Raw genomic sequence first — 23,280 nt, forward strand, 5'->3', positions numbered from 1 at the left:
TATCCCCAAAAAAAAAAACCCACGAGTTTTCTGTTACAAATCTTTTCTCACATATTCTGGCAGCTTTTAATTTATAAATATGAATAACTTCTGATCTCTTGAACAGAATTAATATTAAAAGTTTGTTGCGTCGCGTTTTTCGCGTGCGACCAGCAAGACAGAATGGTGCGACTGGTATCAAAGGCGTCGACGACGCGTCTCGTCGTGTGCGATACGAAGTGAATATGTACGGCCGGAAGATCTTGAGAGTAATAATAATATATAATAATTCAGCCTATATACGTCCCACTGCTGGGCACAGGCCTCCTCTCATGTGCGAGAGGGCTCGGGCTATAGTCCCCACGCTAGCCCATTGCGGATTGGGGACTTCACATACACCTTTGAATTTCTTCGCAGATGTATGCAGGTTTCCTCACGATGTTTTCCTTCACCGAAAAGCTAGTGGTAAATATCAAATGACATTTCGTACATAAGTTCCGAAAAACTCATTGGTACGAGCCAGGATTTGAACCCGCGACCTCCGGATTGAAAGTCGGACGCCATATCCACTCGGCCACCACCGCGTCTTGAGAGTAGGAGACAAAACCCATATGCTTCGTATCGAGTATATTGGGAATGTAAAATAAGTACATCTCAATTCACTAACCTAAAACAATTATTTTTTGACTATAGCGCCACCTATGGATCGTATAGTTAACTATGTACCCTTATTGGATGCGTATCGATTATCGATAAGCCATCTAGGGTTATAAGTTAACACACTTTCTTTATAAATTATCGGTATCGATTTCCGTGCTATTACTGCATAAATAAAGGGGACGATGGCGTGACGTGAGACAATCACTTGCTTGCTTGCTTAATGAGACTACTAATTATAGAGCTGTTAAATGAGTTGGCATCTTTTATGTTAGCGGCTTTAAGAGGAAAAAGGAGACTGCTTCTACATACAATCGTGGTCCTCATTTTCCTCTCGGGATCATAATAATATAGAAAGTATGTTTACACAATTTGACTTGTATTGACCATAGCTATGGATGTTCGTTTGTCTTTTTTGGATTTTTTTATTATTGTAATAGTTGGAGAGAAAAACGAATTTCATACAAATTTTTAAACCCTTTAAATCTTAAAATAATTATAAAGCACAAGTTTTTTGCAAAAATCGCGAAGCGTCTGGTTGACGTAACTGGTGACCGAAGAGCTGGCGGCTTGCGATACAACGAGAAAATGCCGCCAGCATCCTCGGTACAATACCTCAAGGGCCTATTTTAGATTTAAGTTAGTTATATTCATCTTCTGTATAATCATTGTTATTGTAAATAAAAATAACGTCCTTTAACTAAAAATTCGAAAAAAAAACAAGCGTTGAGGCATAGTATAGTTAATAAACATCAAATTTCATGTAAAATATTTTCTATTATCCTCATATCCAGGGAGGGAAATGGGGACTAGGTTTGTATCGAAAAGCGGTAAGTCTCTATAATTAAAGAGTTGTTTAATGAGACGGTGTCTTTTATGTTAGCTGCAGGCTTTAATGGCTGTGCGCAGATTAAGCGTAATTGTGCTACGAATTTGATGCAGAGTGAAAGTTTCGAAGGATTTCGTAATAACTTTTAAGGGCCGTTATTTATTTGTTTTCTTGTTTTTTTTTCAGATTTTAAGCAAGATAAATTATCTGTTTTGTACAATAGAAGCGCAATTTCAGAGTAACGGCCCGATTCGAAGAATTATTAAGACACGTTTAAGATCTTGAAAAGAACTTTAAAAGATCGATAGCTAAACGACATGTCAAAATTGACGTTTATTTCGATTCCGCTGTGATCCCAATGGTAAAGTTCTGGTTTAGATAAGTTCTCATTTAGATATCGTTTATATGTCGTATAATTGATAGAAACAGCTCGATTCGGGCAACCAATGTCACTTCGACGTTAGAAATATCGTAGATAGATCTTATTGGGATCACAGCGGAATCAAAATAAACGTCAATTTTGACATGTCGTTTAGTTATCGATCTTTTAAAGATCTTTCCACGATTTTAACCATTCTTTGAATCGGGCCGTAACCACATCTGACGAAAGAGGAAAGTCAACATCAAATCAAAAATTGCCCTTAAAATATCCAATAATACCGATGACATGTAGATTTTAAAAATAGACTTGAGGTAGGTATACCAATAGGATTCACGCCTAGGACCCTCGTCATCAAACTTTTTTTTCTTTTTATAAAAGTTTAAAAAATAAACGTATTTTTTTTTGTTTGACACAACAAATAAGCAAAACTTGACATAAATATTTGAAATTTATATTATTGATGCTATTACATTAATAAACATTCTAAACAAATTTTAATAATATATATACTTTCGTTAGTCCAATTAAATAACACTCTCGGAAGAAACTTTTATTAGTCGAAGACTTTCGGAAGATTGAAAATATCAGAAATGAATTGTCACGACCGACATCTTTGTAAGTAAGAAAGGCAAAGTTTCGTGCGCCGCAGTCTGAAATTAAATTGCAGCTTTTACAAAGAATTGGCAATTTAATAAATGGATCAAAATATTTTACTTGTTTTATTTCTGACCCCTTTGTCACGATTTTCTTTGAGTATTTATTTTAACAAACAAGACAAATTGCGATTCTATTTGCATTTCCTTAATAAGGAAAAATACGGCCCACCAAACACAACAACGATACTTAAATATACTGTTTGTATTTTTGATATTAACCACAGACTTAAACGAGACATACGGCCCGATTCTAAGAATGACTAAGACACGTTTAAGATCTTGGAAAGATAGCTAAATAAACGACATGTCAAAATTGACGTTTATTTTGATTCCGCTGTAATCCCAATAAGATCTATCAACGATATTTCTAACGTCAAAGTGACATTGGTTGCCCAAATCGAGCTGCTTCTGTCAATTATACGACATACAAACGATATCTAAATGAGAACTTATCTAAACCAGAACTTATCGTTATCGTATCTCATTCTTCGAAAAGGTCCGTGATTTTCTAATAGGTATGACTTACATTATCTTATATAATATATGGTGAGGCATGTTTAGGGACAGAGATAAGACAATGATAATAATTTCGATCTGTACCCCTAGTGTAAATTTATTCAATGGCGTAACGTGACGTACGCGTTTGCTTTGTCTCATTTTGTATGGGATTTTGAGTTTCCAAAACGTTCCGCTTAGCGCGCTGTGTCTAAATCCCATACTAAATGAGACTTAACGCAAACGCGTACGTAACGTTTCGAAATCGAATAAATGTACACTAGGGGTTCTGTTCTGTTAGGTGACAGTCGGTATCTCTATTTATGTTTGCCTAAGACGATTGCACATAAGTACTCGTAATATTAAATGTAGGCGTCTTCCATTTTACTTATCTTAAAAGAAAAATGAAAAACCACCGAAGGCTTTTCAAAGATAATTGGCTTTTCTGTTTGCAATCTGATCTTGTAGGGGTGACAGTGAGACTAGTTGGCCTCACAGCCATTTTCTGTTATACCTTTTGTATAAAGTATGAGTCAGATATAAAAGAGCGATTTTCTAAGTTTCCAAATTAATTTAAGTCTCTCTTTTTGACGTCACTTTCTTATGGCAACTGAAGAGGGGAATAACGCAAAATTTTTAGTTTTTATGTTTTGAATTTTTCACACTTAAGAGGAATTCCTAGTTGCGATTTTTCCATACAAACGCTCTCGACTGATTCCTCCCTGGATTTTTAACCTAGAGCAGTGATTTTTTCAAATAAGATCAATATCATCAATATCTGTGCCGCTGTTTTGCTTTTTTGGATTATTTTATTTTGAAAAATTTGACGACCGGTTTGGCCTAGTGGGTAGTGACCCTGCCTACGAAGCTGATGGTCCCGGGTTCAAATCCTGGTAAGGGCATTTATTCGTGTGATGAGCATGGATATTTGTTCCTGAGTCATGGGTGTTTTCTATGTATTTAAGTATTTATAAATATTTATATATTATATATATAGTTGTCTAAGTACCCTCAACACAAGCCTTCTTGAGCTTACTGTGGGACTTAGTCAATTTGTGTAATAATGTCTTATAATATAAAAAAAAGAAGAAAGATACAGCGCCTCGAAAATCGCAAAAACGGCTCAATTGAATTGGCTGTAAAAAAAGGCACAGTATACAAATATTATTATTTTATCAATTGCAAATGCCATGAACTCAGTTTGGGCCTCTTGGGGCGTTTAACAAAAAGGTCTAGGTAGTTTTACGGGGACGTGTCGAGTATCGCAGCTGCTTCAATAAGTCGCAGAACCGCGTGGAAACGAGTTGAGTTCTTCTTTAGTCTCAAAAGACTCAAGTTGCTATTACCAACACTATCTCTTGTTGCATTTACTAAAAGAAAACGAACTAAAGGACGTCGAAATTAAAAATGTCCTCCAGTTCTGCAGGAAAACAAGAAGATTTGAGGAGATTGGTATGGGGATGCCGCAGGGACAGTAACCTGCAGCTCCAACTTCAGAGAATTGGGCTGAATGAACGCAGCATACGATCGACAGCCCGCCTGTTTCCGACCGGACGTCGCTTCACTACATCTACATCTAAGATATCTCTTGTTGCAAGGACAATAATCAGTTAATTGTAAATATATTTCATAGGTTTCTTCAAGAAGCGATCTTCCTGCGATGTTATTTACTTTAATAAACCGCAGAACTCAGTATTACTGGCGTTGAATTTAAAACTAAGTTATTTATTGAGTGTTATCGTTATTTCCTGGAATGACTTGGTAACGCATCTCTTTTACAACGGTTTGAATAAAATACTATAATCGTGATTGGAATGGGTTAGAGAGTATTTAATATTAAAGCAACGAGCGGCTGCAAGTGGAAATACAAAAGCGAATCCTTCTAGATTTTTAATTTTTCTTTTATAATTTATAGCGCTAAATCCGCCTTCAGTTTTACTGAATGCAATAGGAAGGTCACTTAAATATTTGATGAAGTATAATTTTACAGATATTAAAATAGGTCAAAAGGCAAAAAAAAATAGAAAAATTATTTCGTTGTTTTTGTAAAAAGCAAGGTGAATTGATGAGATCCAATTTTTGATTCTGTTTTATATTTAAGCGGTTTTTTTGCCATTCTTTTATGTGACCGCTTTTTGCCACTTTTGTGTATTATTTCTAGTCAGGAAAAAAGGAGTAAAAAAGTGCTCAGAAATTTTCATACATTTTCAAACTTTAGTTTTTGTTACCGCCATACAAAGTATATGGGGAATGGTAACACAATAGGAAAAAACTCTACGAGTTTTTGTATCCCATTAGCATTGAAAAAGCTCGTGATTCTGATAAGCAATAACACTAAATTTATAATAAGTTTTTGGCAAAAATTTCATTTTTGGTACAAGCTTTTATCGCTGACTGTACTTTTCTTTCCGCAAGTAATTAATACTCATCGAGACAATTCTAAAACCCCCAAACCATTAGGTTACGTTGTTTTATCACAGAGTTCCTATAGCCACCTCCTGTCTCCATCATCAGATCATCTCGATGGTACCATAATATTGCATTGTCACCCGACTTACATACGTATGCAAATTTTCAGCTTCATCGGAAACCGCAAAGGGGGTCAAATTTAACTTGCAAGATTTGATTACAAACAAACAACGGTCAGGTGAAAGTAAATAAAAGCTTGTAAAAAAATACAAATAAAGTTTTTTTTTTAAGAAACGCCTATCTAACGAATGAATAGCCATACACACACCACTATTATTATGTGTATGATATTTAAGGTTACTAGAGTGTAAAAAAATAGATATTAAGACGTTTCAAAAACTTTGACAGTTTTAATAACAAAACTTCTGTGAGACGCAGACATATTAAATATTTTAAAACGGGTCACTTAAAATATGTGAGTGACCCGTTTTAACATATTTAATATTTTAAAGTTACACAATTAAAAATATTACCAGCATTGTCCCGTCACTTATAAGGGATGGTTAGTACCTTCTCTTATTATTGCTTTGAGATTCGACTCAGTCTTACAGACTTAGTAGAATCTCGAGTCCTTTTTAACTTTAGAGATCCAATTATTTTGTAGAGACCTGTGTCCTTTCCAGAACTCTCAATCTATGCAATGTCACGTAAAATTGATAAGTAAAGCTGCCCATTGATTACCAGTTCGCCGGACGATATCGGCCTGTCAGTTATACGCGATTGTCAGTTTTTGCGAATAACTGACAGGGCAATATCGTCCGGCGAACTGGTAATTAGTGGGCCCGTTAAGATACACAAATCATAGAATAACACCTATTTTTAAATGTGATTTAGATAAAACCTAGAAAATTGTTGACGGAGTCTTTATTTGCAGGATCAAGTCTTTTTGAGTTGCATTTAAAAAGACACAATAACTCAAATCGGGATTTAAAAGCCTGAGAAGTTCTTTAAACGCTGAGTAGCGTGAAAACGAGTTGAGTTCTTCAAATTTAGACCCAAAAGACCCGAGTTAACCGACACTATCTCTTGTCATAAAGCCATTATCATTTTAAGGTTCCTTTTCGTTCCGCTCTTTTAGATAAAAATACGGTTGTTTAAAATTTTCTCGCCGAACTTCTAAAAGCACGCAGATTCTTCTCACTCACGCTTAAGCTCAGTGACTCAGAGTGAGAGAAGAACTCGTGATCCTACGGGGCTTTAACTGTAGAACTATTTAAAATAATTAGGTTCTTTATGCCTTTAACCATTTAGCAAAAAAAAATTCTTAAAATTATCAAATCAATTTGCTTTTCAAAAGCCAAAGACCCTTTCAACCTGAAACAAAAGAGTCTATTGTACAGTCATTTAAATTAAAAAGGAGTGAAGTTAATCGCGGGCTAAAAGGAATTTAATTATAAAAACACGCTGTCTGTAGCTGATTAGATTAATTAATGATCCCTCATAAACTTCATCTCCGGCCTACTGAGATGGTTTTAAACGCGGGACCAATTAGGGCAGCCTATTTAGAGCTGTCAGCAAAGTCTTTAAGAAAAAATTACGTCACTACTTTATGTGAAGGTATGTTTTAGTTTTACTCGGAAATTTCTATTTAAAGTGTTTTTTTTATAAATATTTGGGGACAATCTTACACAGATCGACTTAGCCTCAGACTAAGCAAAGCTTGTACTATGGGTACTAGGCGACGATGTACCTACATACGTATACAAGGTGCCCGTGACCATTGCGAGAGATTGTAACGGTGCATTCGTGATGGCAACAGAAGCAAAAAATGTTATACGAGTTTTTGTGAAATTCGACAATTTTTTTCCCCTTTTTTTTGAATAGAATAGAATAGAATAGAAGAAATTTATTCAGAAAACGCTTAAGTTTAAGTAATACATGAGACGACAGGATCAATTTATTATTAAGCGTCACTGAAAAGGTCTCCACTCAGCTTAATGTCAAGATACCACCTAAGGATCTCGACGCTGGTCTTCCGTGGAAACCTTTCCGAGAGAGCACAGCTACACGCTAAAGTACAAAATTTTATATATTTAAAATTAGAACATACACATAACCTAAAATTAACTAAAAAGTTTTTTTTTTATTTGGGGGTAGCCTCTCGAATAAATTTTATTTTCATTTTTCGATGTCAATCAATAGGTATGTCAAGACTAGACCTCATAGTGGCAATACCGCAGTCAAAAATGTGTTTTTTACCGACTTATGGCGAAATAATGATTTCGAAAAACATTTAATTACATCTGAAACTAGGCCTAATCCAAAAAAAATTATATAACATTTTAGTTTCTAAATATTACCAGGAATGCTTAGTAAAAATGTCTCGCAATGCTCACGGGCACCTTGTATAGATAAATATATAGCAAACACCTATGACTTAGGAACAAATATTTGTGTTGATCACACAAATAAATGTCCTTACCGGGATTCGAACCGAATTCAAATTCGATAGGCAGGGTCACTACCCACTAGGCCAGACTAGTCGTCAGTATATACAGACGACCCTGTATGTAGAACGAAATCTAGTGATATATTATTTAAAATTTCACCTTTTTATATACCTAATTTATACTGTTAAGATTAATTTAATTTTAATTATTTTATTTGAGAAAATTGTGACATTGTTATTATTCCTAAGTCTATATTTTACTATTGTACATATAATTCATTAATTCAATTAAATTTTATTTTATTTTGTTTATTGCAATTCGTCTTTCCAATTATTGTATTTTCATTGTATCTTTAAAAGCGATTAATGCATACACTAAGTAATATAATGCCAATTAGCACGTAAGGTTTAGCTGTGAGTGCTGATTGTTTGAAATAAATGAAATGAAATGAAATGAAAATATATTTCAGCTTGGACAATAATTCCAGGATGGCATATACTTTGAGTGTTGTTTTTTTATTCGCTAGTTTTGGTGCTGAAATAAACACGAATTTCTAGAACCAATAAACTGACGACAGATGAATATGTAAAATTATTTAAAATCCTAGAACCTACATAATACTAGAGAAATATTTCCTACCCTCTCTTTTTACATGACAGTAGTCTAAAGATAAAATCTTGAAAAAAAAATCTTGAACTTTGTTTTCTCTTTACACTTAATATTCTCCTTTTCGTAAGATGATTAAAAAATAAACGCTTAAATGAAGAATCTTTTAAACTCGTAAAAATATTTCTTCATAAACGGGTTCTTCCGAAAACTCGGGAAAGAATAAGAATTCCATGTTGTGAAGAATTTGGCGCATCAATTATTTATCGAATGTACGCCAAAACTCGTTCGAATCACGCCAACTGCGGAAAAAACCTTGAAGACCACAACTATAATAACGCTACTTACTACAAACACTCGCTGCATGTGTGTCGTAGTGTGTTTTCTGTCAAACCTAGTTGGTGACGGGCGGCGTCCTGTATCTTCTTACTTGCTTCGATCGTAGCGAGTTTTTAACTCAACTATAGTGTTGGTTAAGTCCCAAGATCTTGGAGTCCTCTGCTTTAAGACTCAACTCAGTTGTTCAGACTCAAATTATGATTAATGCTAAACTTGAACTATTTAATTTCATCAAGACTTGAGTTTTTTGTAAAGACTTGAGTCCTTTAAACAGGACTGTCAAATTGTGTACTAAAGTTTTCTAAAACGCTTTCTCTTCACTTGAAATCCATGGTTTAGTAACACAATTATTCATAATGCCTAGTTTTCTTACTGTTCATGTACTTAGATAAAACCTTCATGCAAAGGCTCAAGTCCAAGTTGTGTTTAAAAGACTCAATAAAAGCCTCGACTCGTGATTAAAAGACTTTGAAGACAAGTGGTGTTCTTCAAATTTAGAGTCGAGCTCCTATCAACAGTTACTACTCGGTGGGTATGTACTGAGTATCTACCTTCTTACTGGACATCAGTCATAATACCACTACTGACTGTGTTGTTATGTAATTAATGCCGGATTTAGAGGTCTGGAGGCCTCGGGGCAACAAAGGAGTGTAGGCCCCCTGGCCCCAAATTATTTTCCAAATAAAATGGTCAATTTTCCGAAGTCTCTATTGTGGGGGCCCCTCTTTTGTGAAGGCTCCGGGGCTGTAGCCCCGGTTTTGCAGAAGAAATAGTTTTAATAACAGTACTTCTACTTCTACTTAAGGTATTTGTTTTTGATGTTATCTATATATCAGGGTCAGATGGGGTAAATATAAAACACGGGTAAAAATAAGACAAAGTTTTTAACACTCAAAAACATTAACTAATTTCATTTTTATTCCAATAAAAAAAGTCTACACACAAAGTTTCTTTTTAAATGGAATATGAATGAAATATTAATAAGTTTTTGAGTGATGAAAACTAAATCTTATTTTTACCCGCATTTTACATTTACCCTACCTGACCCAGCAAATGTCACTTTAATATCGCGCGACAACGGTGACCATCATAGCCGTAAATAGCTTCCGATGATGCGAGTTGAGTTTTCTAACATAAAAATATTGTAATCTGAAATACATGTCATATAAAAAAAAAACGGGCCAAGTGCGAGTCGGACTCGCCCATCGGGGGATCCGTACTTTTTAATATGGTTGTTATAGCGGCAACAGAAATACATCATCTGTGAAAATTTAAAACTCTAGACATTTGCTATCACGGTTCATGAGATGCAGCCTGGTGACAGACGGACGGACGGACAGCGGAGTCTTAGTAATAGGGTCCCGTTTTACCCTTTGGGTACCGAACCCCAAAAAATTTCCCGTCAGTAGCGCAGGCCGGATTCGAACCGATGTTTTCAGCTTACGCGGCGTTTTCCGTTCCAACTTTTCGAGTATATGTAATTTAAGAAAGACTAAGGTATCTAACTCTTTATAATATATAGTAGTGTCTTAAAAAACACAAATTAAAATCTCTCCTTCTTCCCAACTATGTATCCCACATGGTGGTGGGGTCAGCTTTCCTGCTTAACCTTCTCCACTTCGCCCTGTCCGCGACATCGTCCTCGAATAACTTGCACTCACTCATCTTTGAACACTACATCTTTCCATCTTGTTCTGGGTTTGCCCCTGGATCTTCGACCTGAGATGGAAAGTTGCAATGCCGAACTTCCTACGTAGTCATAAGGCCTCCTCTTTACGTGACCATACCATCAAAATCAAAATATTTATAATATTTAATAAAATAATTTTATTTGTTTCCAAAGTTGTATAAAAATCCTTGTAAGTTCACCTGACCGGCTAGCGTCTATAGGCTACAATGTTCGCGTACTACCAGGCTGCCTTTATGCTTGTTTGCTACCGTCGCACGGCGTTATAACAGAACAATTTAATACATACCTGGCTTTGGTGATTCAAAGAGATTCTCTAGTGATCATTTTTGATCACACGCCACTGTTCTCACACTCACATTTGTTCACCAACACTCACTTTTAAAGTATTTTTTGGAAGAAAAAAATTTTTTTTCGTCTATTTTTTTTTCAGCTACAATCGTATGCGTAACGGTGTTATATACATCGGGGGTTGACGAAAATGGCGTGCGCCCCGCCTGAGTGGTAGGGATGAACTGAGGGGTTGACGACGAGAAAGGCGCGCGCAAAACTGTTGAATACGCCTTGCCAGCATCCGAAGTAAGCTTAACATCAAAAGATCGTAACTAAGTATGAAGCTAATAGAAATATAGGACCTTTTTAACTGTTCTAGCAGCGTAACGCAGCAATTCAAAAGGTCCTAACTGACTATGAAGCTAATATAAACGTAGAGCCTTTTAAATTATTCTTTCATCATTGAGTTCCACAGCCTTTATTCGAGTTCAGTTTCTTTTTATGTTTGATGTATTGTTATGAAAGCGGCATACGTTTTTGCAGGTTGATTTCCTTTTCTTTGGATTTAACGAGTTTACCAAAATGTGGCGATATTATATAAGGATTATTTCGGTCTTACTAGTTTATGAATATTTTTTGTTGATTTTACTCAACGTTGTGTTCACTAATAAAAATAATTCAATCACTACATAAATTCACTGATTTAGATGATATGAAGATAGTTTGATTCCCGGAGAAGGACATAAGATTTTCGTTTCACACTTATTTTCGAACTGAATTTCATAAAATGAGGTAGGCAGACTATAAAAGTATATTTTTATTACAATTATATTTATTTAAACATTATTTGCACACAAAAAAATGGCGGACTTAACGTCAAAAGGCATTCTCTACCAGTCAACCATATGGTTAAACAGAAACGTAGGTATAGTTTGTTGGTGCAGAAGAGATTGATGGCTCAGGGCCGCTTCGTCCACAATCCTATTTCGTCATCTTCTTAACTTGTCATTAATGTCATAAGCTATATAGGAATGTTGACGAATCAGAACAAGGGGCTCTGATTCGTCAACATTCCTATATTATCGCTCTCCTATCTTGTCCACATTTCTATACGGTCCACTGTGCTATCATTTGGTGGAGGTCAGGGCAACAAGATTGTTGGAAACAATCTATGCAAAAATGAAAAGTGTCGATGCCGATGTTGTCTTATTTTTTTTAAGAAGAAGGCAGTTAAGGTCAAAATGGGAATGTAGACGATTTGGGACTGTAGTCAAAATAGTAATGTAAAGGATGAGTAAGGAAGGTGACGATTTAGGAATTGTATGCTGACGACATGGCATTTTAGAAAATTTAAAATGGCGAAAAAATGGGTTTGTAGACAAAGTGGTCCTGTGCCAGATTTATAACTAACAAGGAAAACTTTAACCGTGAAGTAAAATAGACTTAAAAATAATAAAATGAACCTACAACTATATGGTCATTAGTAGTTTATGTGAATGAAATACATTAAAACACGAGTGTTCTGATGCTTAATTATGTACAGTTACATATACTACACACTATTTTATATAAATACATATTATAAACTTTCTATGATATATTCACTGACCTCATATCACAGCCAACGCATCGTTGCTCTGTTGGCGGAATTCGCGGATATGAGGTGGCGTCTCCGAAATATTTTGATCGCTAATTTTACACAAAACTTTTGCTATAGTTAGTTTAAAATTAAGGAACAAATAAATCTTATACTTGAAAGTAACTAAAATTTAATGTGTACGTCAAATGCGGGTAAATTAAAACCATTTTCACGCATTTCACGCATCCATGGTTTTTAAATTCAGAGACAAATTAGAATCGGAGACCGATTTCTGTATCGATAATCGATTTTGTTGTAATACTGAAACAATTACAATATTTTTGTTTGTTGTAACAAAACAGTTTAGCTTAATGTTGCCCATTATTTACGGATTTTGAAGGCATCATAGAGAGTTTATGATATGTGTGTAGATAATAGTACATTACGATACAAGTGCGTAAAATAGGAAATTCGAAACGAGTGGCGATAAATTAAAACACGACCGAAGGGAGTGTTTTAAATCGACACGAGTTGCGAATTACCTATTCGCACATGTATCGTACAGTCAGCATCAAAAGTAGCGGATCAAATAACGTTTCATAAATATCTACCATTCTGTAACAGCTTAACAAAAAGTGATGTCTTGAATACAGAACAACTAAGACTGTAAAATATATACTTTTGAGCGCGAATTTTAGAATTTTTTCTATATTTGGAGAAGTTATCCGGATTATCAAATACTTTTGGCGCGTTGTTTCATCCGCTACTTTTGATGCTGACTGTACAACGTTTTACAGTACATATGGCCCTTTAAATGTTCGACACAGTAACGTAATATGCAAATTTTCGCACTAGTGCGGTAAAGTAGCACCATATGTACTGTAAATATAGTTAACGCTTAACGTCTCAAAGAGATTTTTATAACAAAGTACTCCAGCTATAGTCATGTTTGGTGATATGTCAGTTTCCAATTTCAAACATATTTAATGTCTACTTGTATAACATTGCCTAAGTATAGCCTAGAGAGGTCGAAATATTTTTTGGTATTTCAGGCCATATAGTTAACTCTGAAATGTCGTATGGTAATTTAACGGCCTTTTATTATAAGGATGGTCGTAGGTATAAGCTGTAGACAAAGCGGAGATATGCTTAGGTATGTAAATGGAGAACGGAACCTTTAAAGAAGTTCAAATAAAATTATTGATGAAAAGGTGAAGGCTAAACCATTTTACTAGACTTATATAGACCGGGATATTTACCGTGAATACGTTTTGTATTATCACCCACCTGCTGTCTTTAGTTATTCGTGAATAAGAGGTATGTAACTGCATCGAAATATCGGGAATTCGAAAATATTATTAGTCTAGTAAAACTAGTCGTGAAAATTAAAAACTTATCATTATTTATGTATAAAACTTATCCAACATCTGTTAAATATAGTATCTATCTAACAAAAACAGATTATTAACGGCATTTTAGATTTGACGATGAGAAAAAAAAATTGCAAAAGAAGAAGAAAAGTTTGGACAAAATCTTTTGAAATTTCGTAAAATTCTGTAAGTAGACTTTTCGATAATTATGTACATTCCCGATCTACTTTTTGAAAATTGCAATAGGTGCCATAATTAAAGGGTCTGACCTCCCAAGAGGGCACTGGTGCAACCTCAACACACTTGGCACTTTGCTTACTACAAATACTGCTGTGGGTGGGTGCAGTCCCCGGCTTGCAATTGTGGCGAGACTGCACAAACAATCCAGCACATTATAGAGGACTGCCCCATAACGTGCAATGCCGATGGACCTCCTGAAGACCTGATCATCCTTAGCGACGAGGCCATCAAGTAACCGATTGGACTCAACCTGTATTTATAACTGTTTGTTTTCTGTTTATTATAATATGACATACGATTAAATATATAAATATACAATATGGCGGAGTCATGAAACTTTGCAAAGTCTATAGCTCACAGAGCCACTAGTAACACAAAAGATACTCAATGAGAATTGATACAAGACTTTTAATTCAGGGTTTTAGCAATTAACTTTACACTTGCGTTTTTTTACCTGACAGTTGTGTCAACCGACCCATTATTTGTACCACACCAAGTACTGGCCTCCGCAATACAGGCTTGCCTAGTGCGGGGACTACCGATACCGAGTTTGCATCGCACGATAAGTTCCTTACATAATAAATTAGAGAATAAGTCTGTGTATATAGATTACTTAAGTTAATTGTAACAAATTTTCTTAAATAAATATTTTATAATTTTTTCATTTTCATTTCATAAACAGCCGCGTGCTCCGTGACAAGTCCAAGAATAAACAAACTTATCGCAAAGTACAAAATAAACAAAAGCAAAAATAATTCATGATAAAAATGCAGAGCGACGTCTGACGACAAATCTTAATTAAACTTAAAAGCTTAAACTGTGCTATAATTAATTCTGACTAAGATAATTGGCCTTATGTTTACCTTTTCAACACATTTTTAGGATGCCGTAATGAAAGGGGGAGGAAAGTTTCCACAAATGTCCGAAAATGTTCCTAAGAGTTATATTACACAAATCCTCGCATATTAAAAAAACGGGGTTTTTGCTATCAGATCTGCCGGGCAGTCTCTGTCAAAGTCGTCGAGTTCGTTGCGCCATCTTCGACGATGTTAATATTATTCCAATAGATCAAATTTAATATTAAGAATTTCACAAAAAGATCGTCAAACATTTTTTTTTGTATAAGCCATACAAAATTGTATAAAAACTAATTTGTGCCTTATTTCTCTCATATATTGACAGATTCTCACATCTGATGTGATACAAAAAACATTGTTTGACGATATTTTTGTGTAATTCTTAATATTAAATTATATATAATAAAAAATAAAAAAAAACGACGATGTTATCGTCGGAGATGGCGGAACGAACTTGATGCCTTTCACAGAGACTGCTTCGAAGATAGGGACACGTGGAAGCATAAAAGGGAGGCCTTTGCCCAGCAGTGGGACAAACATCAATACATTGCTCTGATAATTACCTCAAGATTATAAAAGATTATGTAATACTATTCATAAGTGCTTGTTGCAAGGCCTATAAATAAAGCATATTTGAACTACAACTTGAACTATCTGCTGGAGATCCGACCTCAGACATTTATGCCTAGCTTTCGTCATACATAGACCGTTTGCTTTGGTTTCATTGCACGTTAATTCCATTTTACCCATTCACCAAAATTCTCCAATTTCAAGTAGCCACAATTTAGAATCTTTAATGTCTTATCCCTTAAATCTGTTGACATTATTTGACTTAGCTTAGTAGCTAACGAACTTATCTACAGAACAAAGCATGGCCTTTGATTTGAATTCTACGAATGATCCTTAAGCAGTCTACAAAGCTAATCCTTTTAAATCTATGTACAAAGAGCTGGCAAAGCGCATGTATGTCTAAGGTTGCCAAAGGCAATCAATAGGGTACCTAAAGGTACCGTTCAGATCCAGACTACACCAGTATTTTAACACTTGCTACTGTGTCAACAACAGTAATCTAAATGTCTTGATACCTCAGCGTTTGAGGAGATTAAGTGTTGTCAAAGTACAAAATACTTCTGGTTTGATTAGATATTCAGATAGAAAATCAGGTTTAATTTAGTTATTTTTATTTTTTAAACAGCAAATGAGTTTAAGTTAAAGATTTAATCTGTATCTAAAATTGGCAAGAATGTTCTACGAATGCACTTATCTCAGCAAACACTTCATTTATTTTCATTGCCTGTTTGTTATATAAGGCATGACGTAATTAACATAGCATACCTTTTCCCCTGTTTAAATAAACACCTACATCAAATAATTAACTGTACCCCTAGTGTAAATAAATTCGATTTTGAAACGTGACGTACGCGTTTGCGTTTAGTCTCATTTTGTATTGGATTTAGAAAGAGCGCGCCAAGCGGGACGTTTTGGAAACTCAAAATCCTATACAAAATGAGACTTAACGCAAACGCGTTCGTCACGTTATGATGTCGATAAAATGTACACTAGGGGTACTGTTCTTTTTTGTGTCAACCATTGCATTTTTTCGTTGTAATTCGTGAATAATGTCGTTGGCTATGCATTACGTTAATTTTAATTGTACTACTAAATTTAACCGTATATTGTATATTTGTTTTTTATCCATAAAATGAATAATTAAAATAAACAATTTTTAAAATGATCTTTTTATTAACTAACTAAAGATAAAGTTTGTGTTTTGTCCTCCGGTGACATGATTATTTAAATAAAAAATTACGCCTTGCACTGTTATTCCATTTTTAGGGTTCCGTAGCCAAATGGCAAAAAACGGAACCCTTATAGATTCGTCATGTCCGTCTGTCTGTCCGATTATGTCATAGCCACTTTTTTCCGAAACTATAAGAGCTATACTGTTCAAATTTGGTAAGTAGATGTATTCTATGAACCGCATTAAGATTTTTATACAAAAATAGAAAAAAAAATTTTTTTGGGGGTTCCCCATACTTAGAACTGAAACTCAAAAAATCTTATTTCATCAAATCCATACGTGTGGGGTATCTATGGATAGGTCTTCAAAAATGATATTTAGGTTTCTAATATATTTTTTTTCTAAACTGAATAGTTTGCGCGAGAGACACTTCCAAAGTGGTAAAATGTGTGCCCCCCCCCCCCCCCCGTAACTTCTAAAATAACAGAATGAAAAATCTAAAAAAAAATATATGATATATATTACCATGCAAACTTCCACCGAAAATTGGTTTGAATGAGATCTAGTAAGTAGTTTTTTTTAATACGTCATAAATGGTACGTAACCCTTCATGGGCGTGTCCGACACGCACTTGGCCGCTTTTTAAAAGCTTTTAATTAGCTTGCAGTGTATGTATTCAGATCAATTGCCATTATTCGATTGAGCTGGAACTTCTCATACATATGTAAGTTGGGTGGCAATGCAATCTTAATATGGTACCATCATGCTGATCTGATGATGAAAACAGGGGGTCGCTATAGGAACTTTGTGATAAAACAACGTAACCTAACGATGTTTGGGTGTATTATTATAATTGTTTAGGTAAGTATTCTTTGACCGTTGAATTAAAAGTACAGTCAGTAATAAAAGCCTGTATCATGCTAGCATGTTCATCTCTATCTCGTATTCAGGAATCGCGCAGCACTTCACGGAGTGCCCATGAATCTCGTATAAGTGCTACTCAGTATTAATACACGGGAAACTTGGCGGAGTTACAATTTCTGAAATACTGGAAACCTTGCTACATAAATGGGGCTATAATGTGCTTATTGGTAATAAAAACTCGTAATGCCCAAGGTCATACCTATAGGAATTATTCAGTTCGGTGAAATTTAAATCATATTCAATTGGAGCAGAGTTGCATTTGTTTTGTTTCGTTAAATTTGAACGAAATAGAATCAATTGTTATTTATTTATTATTTTATTATTATAATCTCACTTACAGTATACACAAAACATGACACATAGGAATATAAGAATTGAATTATAACATAACTATAATAAATTATTATCAAAAACAGTTAGTCAGAATTTAAATAGTACATATTATCTAATTAGTGCTAATGGTGCTCGGGGCGACTATAGCCTCGAGGTAGCGCCCGGCTGTGGCTAAGAATCTCAGTTCAGGAGTCGAAAATAGGTCCAATGAATCGTCCTGGGTCAATATGCCGTTAATAAGCTTTAGAGCTCGGTAGAGAGGTGAGTGGGAATTCGACTTGGTACTGGTGTTCGGGAGGTTAAGTAAGTAGTTGACGAGGACGGAAATTGTGCCTTTAAATAGGTGGAACGTTGAAAGATACTTGCGCTAAGAGGTACCTGTTATATGACTGGCCTCGTAGTAAACGAAGAAAGAACCGTACCAAGGCTAAATTTTTTTGAGCTTCAAGTGTCTGGTATCCCAATACGTACGGGATTGGATACTGTATTTCCTTGCACTATAGATTCAAATTTCATTGGCAAATTTTGGATTTCTCATTTGTACGGCTGGACCATATGAGAAAATCAAACTGCTTTAGTAAAAACCACTAATCGACACCTGGGGATATAGTCATGTCGAAGGGTTGATGAACTGGGTGCTTAGTGTGGTGATACATAATGGTGGTTCATCATAAGGGTGGTCCATTTAAAGGCCGGCAAAACACAACCCCTCTGGTTTTGCAGATGTCCATAAGCGCGGTAATTGCTTTCCATCATGCAATTTGTTTGTCATTAAAATGGAGCTGAGCGGGACATGTTGCCAGGCAGAGTGATGGCAGGTGGGCCAAAATGCTAACGGAATGGTGGCCGCTTTCAGATGCTAACGGAAAGGAGTGGCTGGTGAGTGGCGTTGGCTCGTTGGGTGGACGACATTCGCAAGACTGCGGGTCACTTCTGGATGAGATTGGCTCGGGACCGGGATAAGTGGCGTACTAGAAGAGAGGCCTATGCTCAGCAGTGGGCGATAAAAGGCTGATATGATGATGATGATGATGAATTTGTCTGCTCTTTTACCTCCTAATAATGCTCTTTTAATATGCTTCTCTGTAATGTCTGCATGTCTGCACGCAAACTGAATACACTGGATTTTTTTTGTATATGATCTGCATGTACGTGTATTCATATCATGAAAATAATGGAACAGTATTTCGCAACTTAATAAAACATAATGTGTATTTCGCCGATTTAGTGCAAATAAACCTTGCGCTTTAATCTTTTTTGAGGTTTGAGAAAATGGAGCAGTATTTATAGACCAAATGAGATTAATTTATCACTCAGCACGGCTAGCACATGACGGGCGCGACAGTCGACAGGCGAGAAAATGCCGCGACATAGAGCTTTCTCGCGAATCGGTAGCATAAGACGCGCGCGACTACCCGCTGACCCGCTGTCTCGCGGACAAATGTCAAAGCGACATAATTTTGGCGTTTGACAGTTCCACGCGGGATACTCTCGAAACTCGTAGCACAAGTGCACTATGGGAGAGAAAATATCCCGCGTTTCAACGTCAAAAGGAGAGAAACTGTCTTCGAGGCTAGAGGGTCGCGAGAAGCATATTTTGTCGAAGTTTTATTGACTTTGGTCCTAAAAGAAAGTTAATTTTCTATATTTTGTATTTATTTCATACTACAGCAATTTTCTGTGTAATTTTAATATGAATCCTGAGTTTTATGATTTGTCCGTTAGCTAGGTAGGTAAGGTGTAGGTACGTGGTATTGCTTTATAACATACCTATTAAGATACCTATATCTATATCATGCCGGTAATAACAATATGATTGTATTTTTTCACATTTACTTGTTTGTTCTTTTAAGTTAAATGAAAACCCGACAGAAAAATTAAAAGCCTAAGATTGTGCCACCACATCAACAAAGCAAACAGTTAGATGGCGAATTGACTGGAGGGTGATTAATAGAAATTACTTTGTGGAAATCCGTATTAATTGATACAAAAATATTACTTCGCTAATCCACGAAATAATTAAGTGCTAGTCAATCAGTGCTAACCCGTTACACTTACACGCGTATTTTTACAGTCAATGCATGCAACCTACCACCTAAAAAATATATACGCAAATAGTTAAATAAACCACCACCTAAGTACAAAAACTCGTCACGTGCTTCAATTGATTGTGGGATATAAACCGCGGTCTTGGGGTTTAATTATAGGTATATCCGGGTACTAATGATTTATAATATGTGTACAAAAACGCACCACCTAGAGAGGATGGGAGAGGATCGTGCTGTGAGAAGAGTGTATGTGGTGCACCCGGGTGGAAAACGTCCGTCTGGGCCAGTGGCGTAGCGTGCCTTGGCGGGGCCCCGTATAAAAATTTGTTTGGGGGCCCTTAGGAAGGGTAAAGATTTCTCACAAAAACGCACGTTGGGGGCCCCCGTGGCCCAGGGGCCCCGTATAATTGATACGGCAGATACGGCGGTAGCTACGCCCCTGGTCTGGGCGTCCCAGATACCGCTGGAGTGACGAAGTCCTAAAAGACCTGTTCGCCCTCGGAATACCCAACTGGCGTGAAGTGGCGCAGGATAGGGCAGAGTGGCGCTCTCTTGCGTCAGAGGGCAAGATCTTGTTTGGGTCACTGAGCGAGTGAAGTAGTAGTAGTAGTAGTACAAAAACGCAATGTATTTTAAAACTTTGGAGAAAGCCTTCAGATTGGGTAAGGTAACCTACGCCTACTGTACTTAGGTACCTATTACTTACCCTAAGTAGGTGTCTAAGTACACTTTTGTTACTATATGCATTATTTTATTATACGCAGATAATAAAATAATGCAAAATAATGAATCTGGCAGCCCAACTCAACCTCCACCTTACAAAAGGCCACGGCCGTAATACGAGTATTCTGTAGTTACCACCCTAATGTACGATTCCCACCGACTACCGACTGGCTGGAGTCAGGCCGCACCGGAGCGCATTTTTAATGTGCCTATATATTATATATCGCAGAAGCGATAGAATCCGTCCGGAGGCGTCTCCGCGTCCGCGAGCAGCCGACCGGCTTGCGGCCACATAAATGAGAAATGCGATCCGACTCCGCCCGTTCGGTGGGAGTCGTAGTAGTCGTACTTAAATCTAAATATCTAAAAGAGGTCAGAGTAAATAAAATAACTTAATGTTTTTGTGTATTTGCAATATGAGAAAACTTAAAAAACTAACGCTGCATCCATAGATCGCTAAAATACAAAACACGCAAAAATAACTCATTGTTTTTAACATTCGATTGTCGTTGTATGGAGTAGGTTCCCAACTTGAGCCCTTCTATGTCCTCCGTGGCAGGATGGCAGCGCCCAGCAGCAGCATGCTTAGGTATAGGCGCCGTGTTTGATGACAGACTTGTGCATGTCATCAATCTATCTTCAAAGCCAGCGGTGCAGCAACTAGCCAGCCACAAGGAAGATATGTTGGGGATTATCATGAGATCTTCAGTCTTCTTCGTAAAGATGGTAGCTTATTAGCCAACACTTTCGGGTAATCTCAATTATCTTAAAAAAAAAACACCAATCATTCGTAAGGAGTGGTATTTAATTATTAGGTAGGTAATTATCTTTAGATATAATAATGTACTCCAACTTGTAACGACAAAGCGAATCAAATTATAATTGACACATTGACATTTCCGACTTCAAAATAATATTTGCTATTTCTTTAATCTTAATACTGCGAGAAGGAGATAAAGTTATCGTGACTAGGGACGCTCCGTTTCTAAAGCTGACTATTCATTATTTTTCCGATTATGTTAGTACCGATTCAGTGTTGCCACGAAAGAAAAGTTTGTTCCAAGTATAAATGGCCACACTGGCTAAGTCGCGCGCGGGATGGCTCTCTCGCGTGGAATTCTTTTCTCGATCTGCCAACTAATGCTACCAAAATCGAGAAACTGACAGGTCGAGATAGAAATTTGTGACACGCGACTGTTGTTTCTCGCGGCGCGAGTTATCCCGCGTGTAATCATGTGCTAGCCGTGCAGAACGAGTCCTATTGCGGTTTAAGAGTCCTTATTCCTACAGACGAGCGTATTTTGTAAAATGCTTCCTTTTTCATTCAAGATTACGACGTAACTATTAGTATTTATTCAAAAACTGGTAACGTACTTAAATAATCGTTTCCTAAACTAGCGGCTCCAACAGTTCAAATTTTCATTTTCTCTTTTAAACCTCTTTTTTAATGAGTTTTTTTGGGAGTCTTTTCCAAAATTTGCAGTGAGATGTGGCGTTTCGGTTCTTAATTTTGCTGTAAACAAGAATCATTTGGTACATGAATGACTACAATTTGATTCAACATATCTCGTACGAGGGGCTGGAATGATTAACAATCGAAGATTCATTTGAAAAATCTGATAAAATACCTTCCGAGTTTTCTTCATTTTTTTGGCGAAAACAGGGTTTTATTATATTTTTTTTCCGCAAATTGTAGGCATATTTTGCTTTAAAAATAATATTATAGCAAACTGTAACTTTATGTTAACCTATAAAAAAAAAAATCATAACTATGGGACCTACATTGCCGTAAATTTATATTTTTTTAAAACACGTATAAATCACGCAGCAGCGACGCCCCGCTCTCAGTCCGCGCGGAGCGCGCTTAGAGGACGGACCTGTGCTCGATTGTCAGGCATTCGTTGCGATCGTAATCAGCTACGGAGTTCCGAGAAGTGCTATATACTGCGATTAGAAAATCTTAATAAAAGTTCATTTTTTACACTATGCTTAACAGACCCTCGCTTATTGATGGATTTTCAGTGGTACTTTTTTTTATACTACGTCGGTGGCAAACAAGCTTACGGCCCGCCTGATGGTAAGCAGTATCCGTAGCCTATGTACGCCTGCAACTCCAGAGGAGTTACATGCGCGTTGCCGACTCTAACCCCCTCCCGCCCCTCGTTGAGCTCTGGCAACCTTACTCACCGGCAGGAACACAACACTATGAGTAGGGTCTAGTGTTATTTGGCTGCGATTTTCTGAAAAACGCATTTTTACTTGAAATTACGTTAGGGTTTGCATTTGCATTATTATTTTTGACCCGGATGAAGTCCAAGTTCTCATGATGGAGTCAGGAGTTGGTCACCAGAACTCCTAATCTACTCATTATAATCCCATCGTGTTTGGGCTCAAAAGATTTGCCCTGACGAACACCATCGATCTAGATGAGGTCCAGGGTCTCATGATGGAGTCAGGAGTTGGTCACCAGGACTCTTAATCTACTTATCATAACGCCATCGTGTTTGGGCTCAATAGATTTGCCCTGACGAGCACCATCAATCTAGATAAAGTCCAGGGTCTCATGATGGAGTCAGGAGTTGGTCACCAGAACTCCTAATCTACTCATTATAATCCCATCGTGTTTGGGCTCAAAAGATTTGCCCTGACGAACACCATCGATCTAGATGAGGTCCAGGGTCTCATGATGGAGTCAGGAGTTGG

At 36.5% G+C, this 23,280-nt stretch overlaps 1 protein-coding gene across 1 annotated transcript in view; it reads right to left on the bottom strand.

The window, feature by feature from the left end:
• LOC133523958 (5-hydroxytryptamine receptor) overlaps window positions 1-10,977 on the bottom strand; it is a 229,752-nt gene extending 218,775 nt beyond the window's left edge. Inside the window, exon 1 of the mRNA XM_061859690.1 lies at window positions 10,779-10,977. The gene's annotated coding sequence lies outside the window, so the exon portion shown is untranslated. The remainder of the gene's footprint in view (window positions 1-10,778) is intronic.
• Window positions 10,978-23,280: the final 12,303 nt, after the last annotated feature.

Source organism: Cydia pomonella, chromosome 13, assembly GCF_033807575.1.
Source record: "Cydia pomonella isolate Wapato2018A chromosome 13, ilCydPomo1, whole genome shotgun sequence".
In the NCBI taxonomy this organism is placed as follows: Eukaryota; Metazoa; Arthropoda; class Insecta; order Lepidoptera; family Tortricidae; genus Cydia; species Cydia pomonella.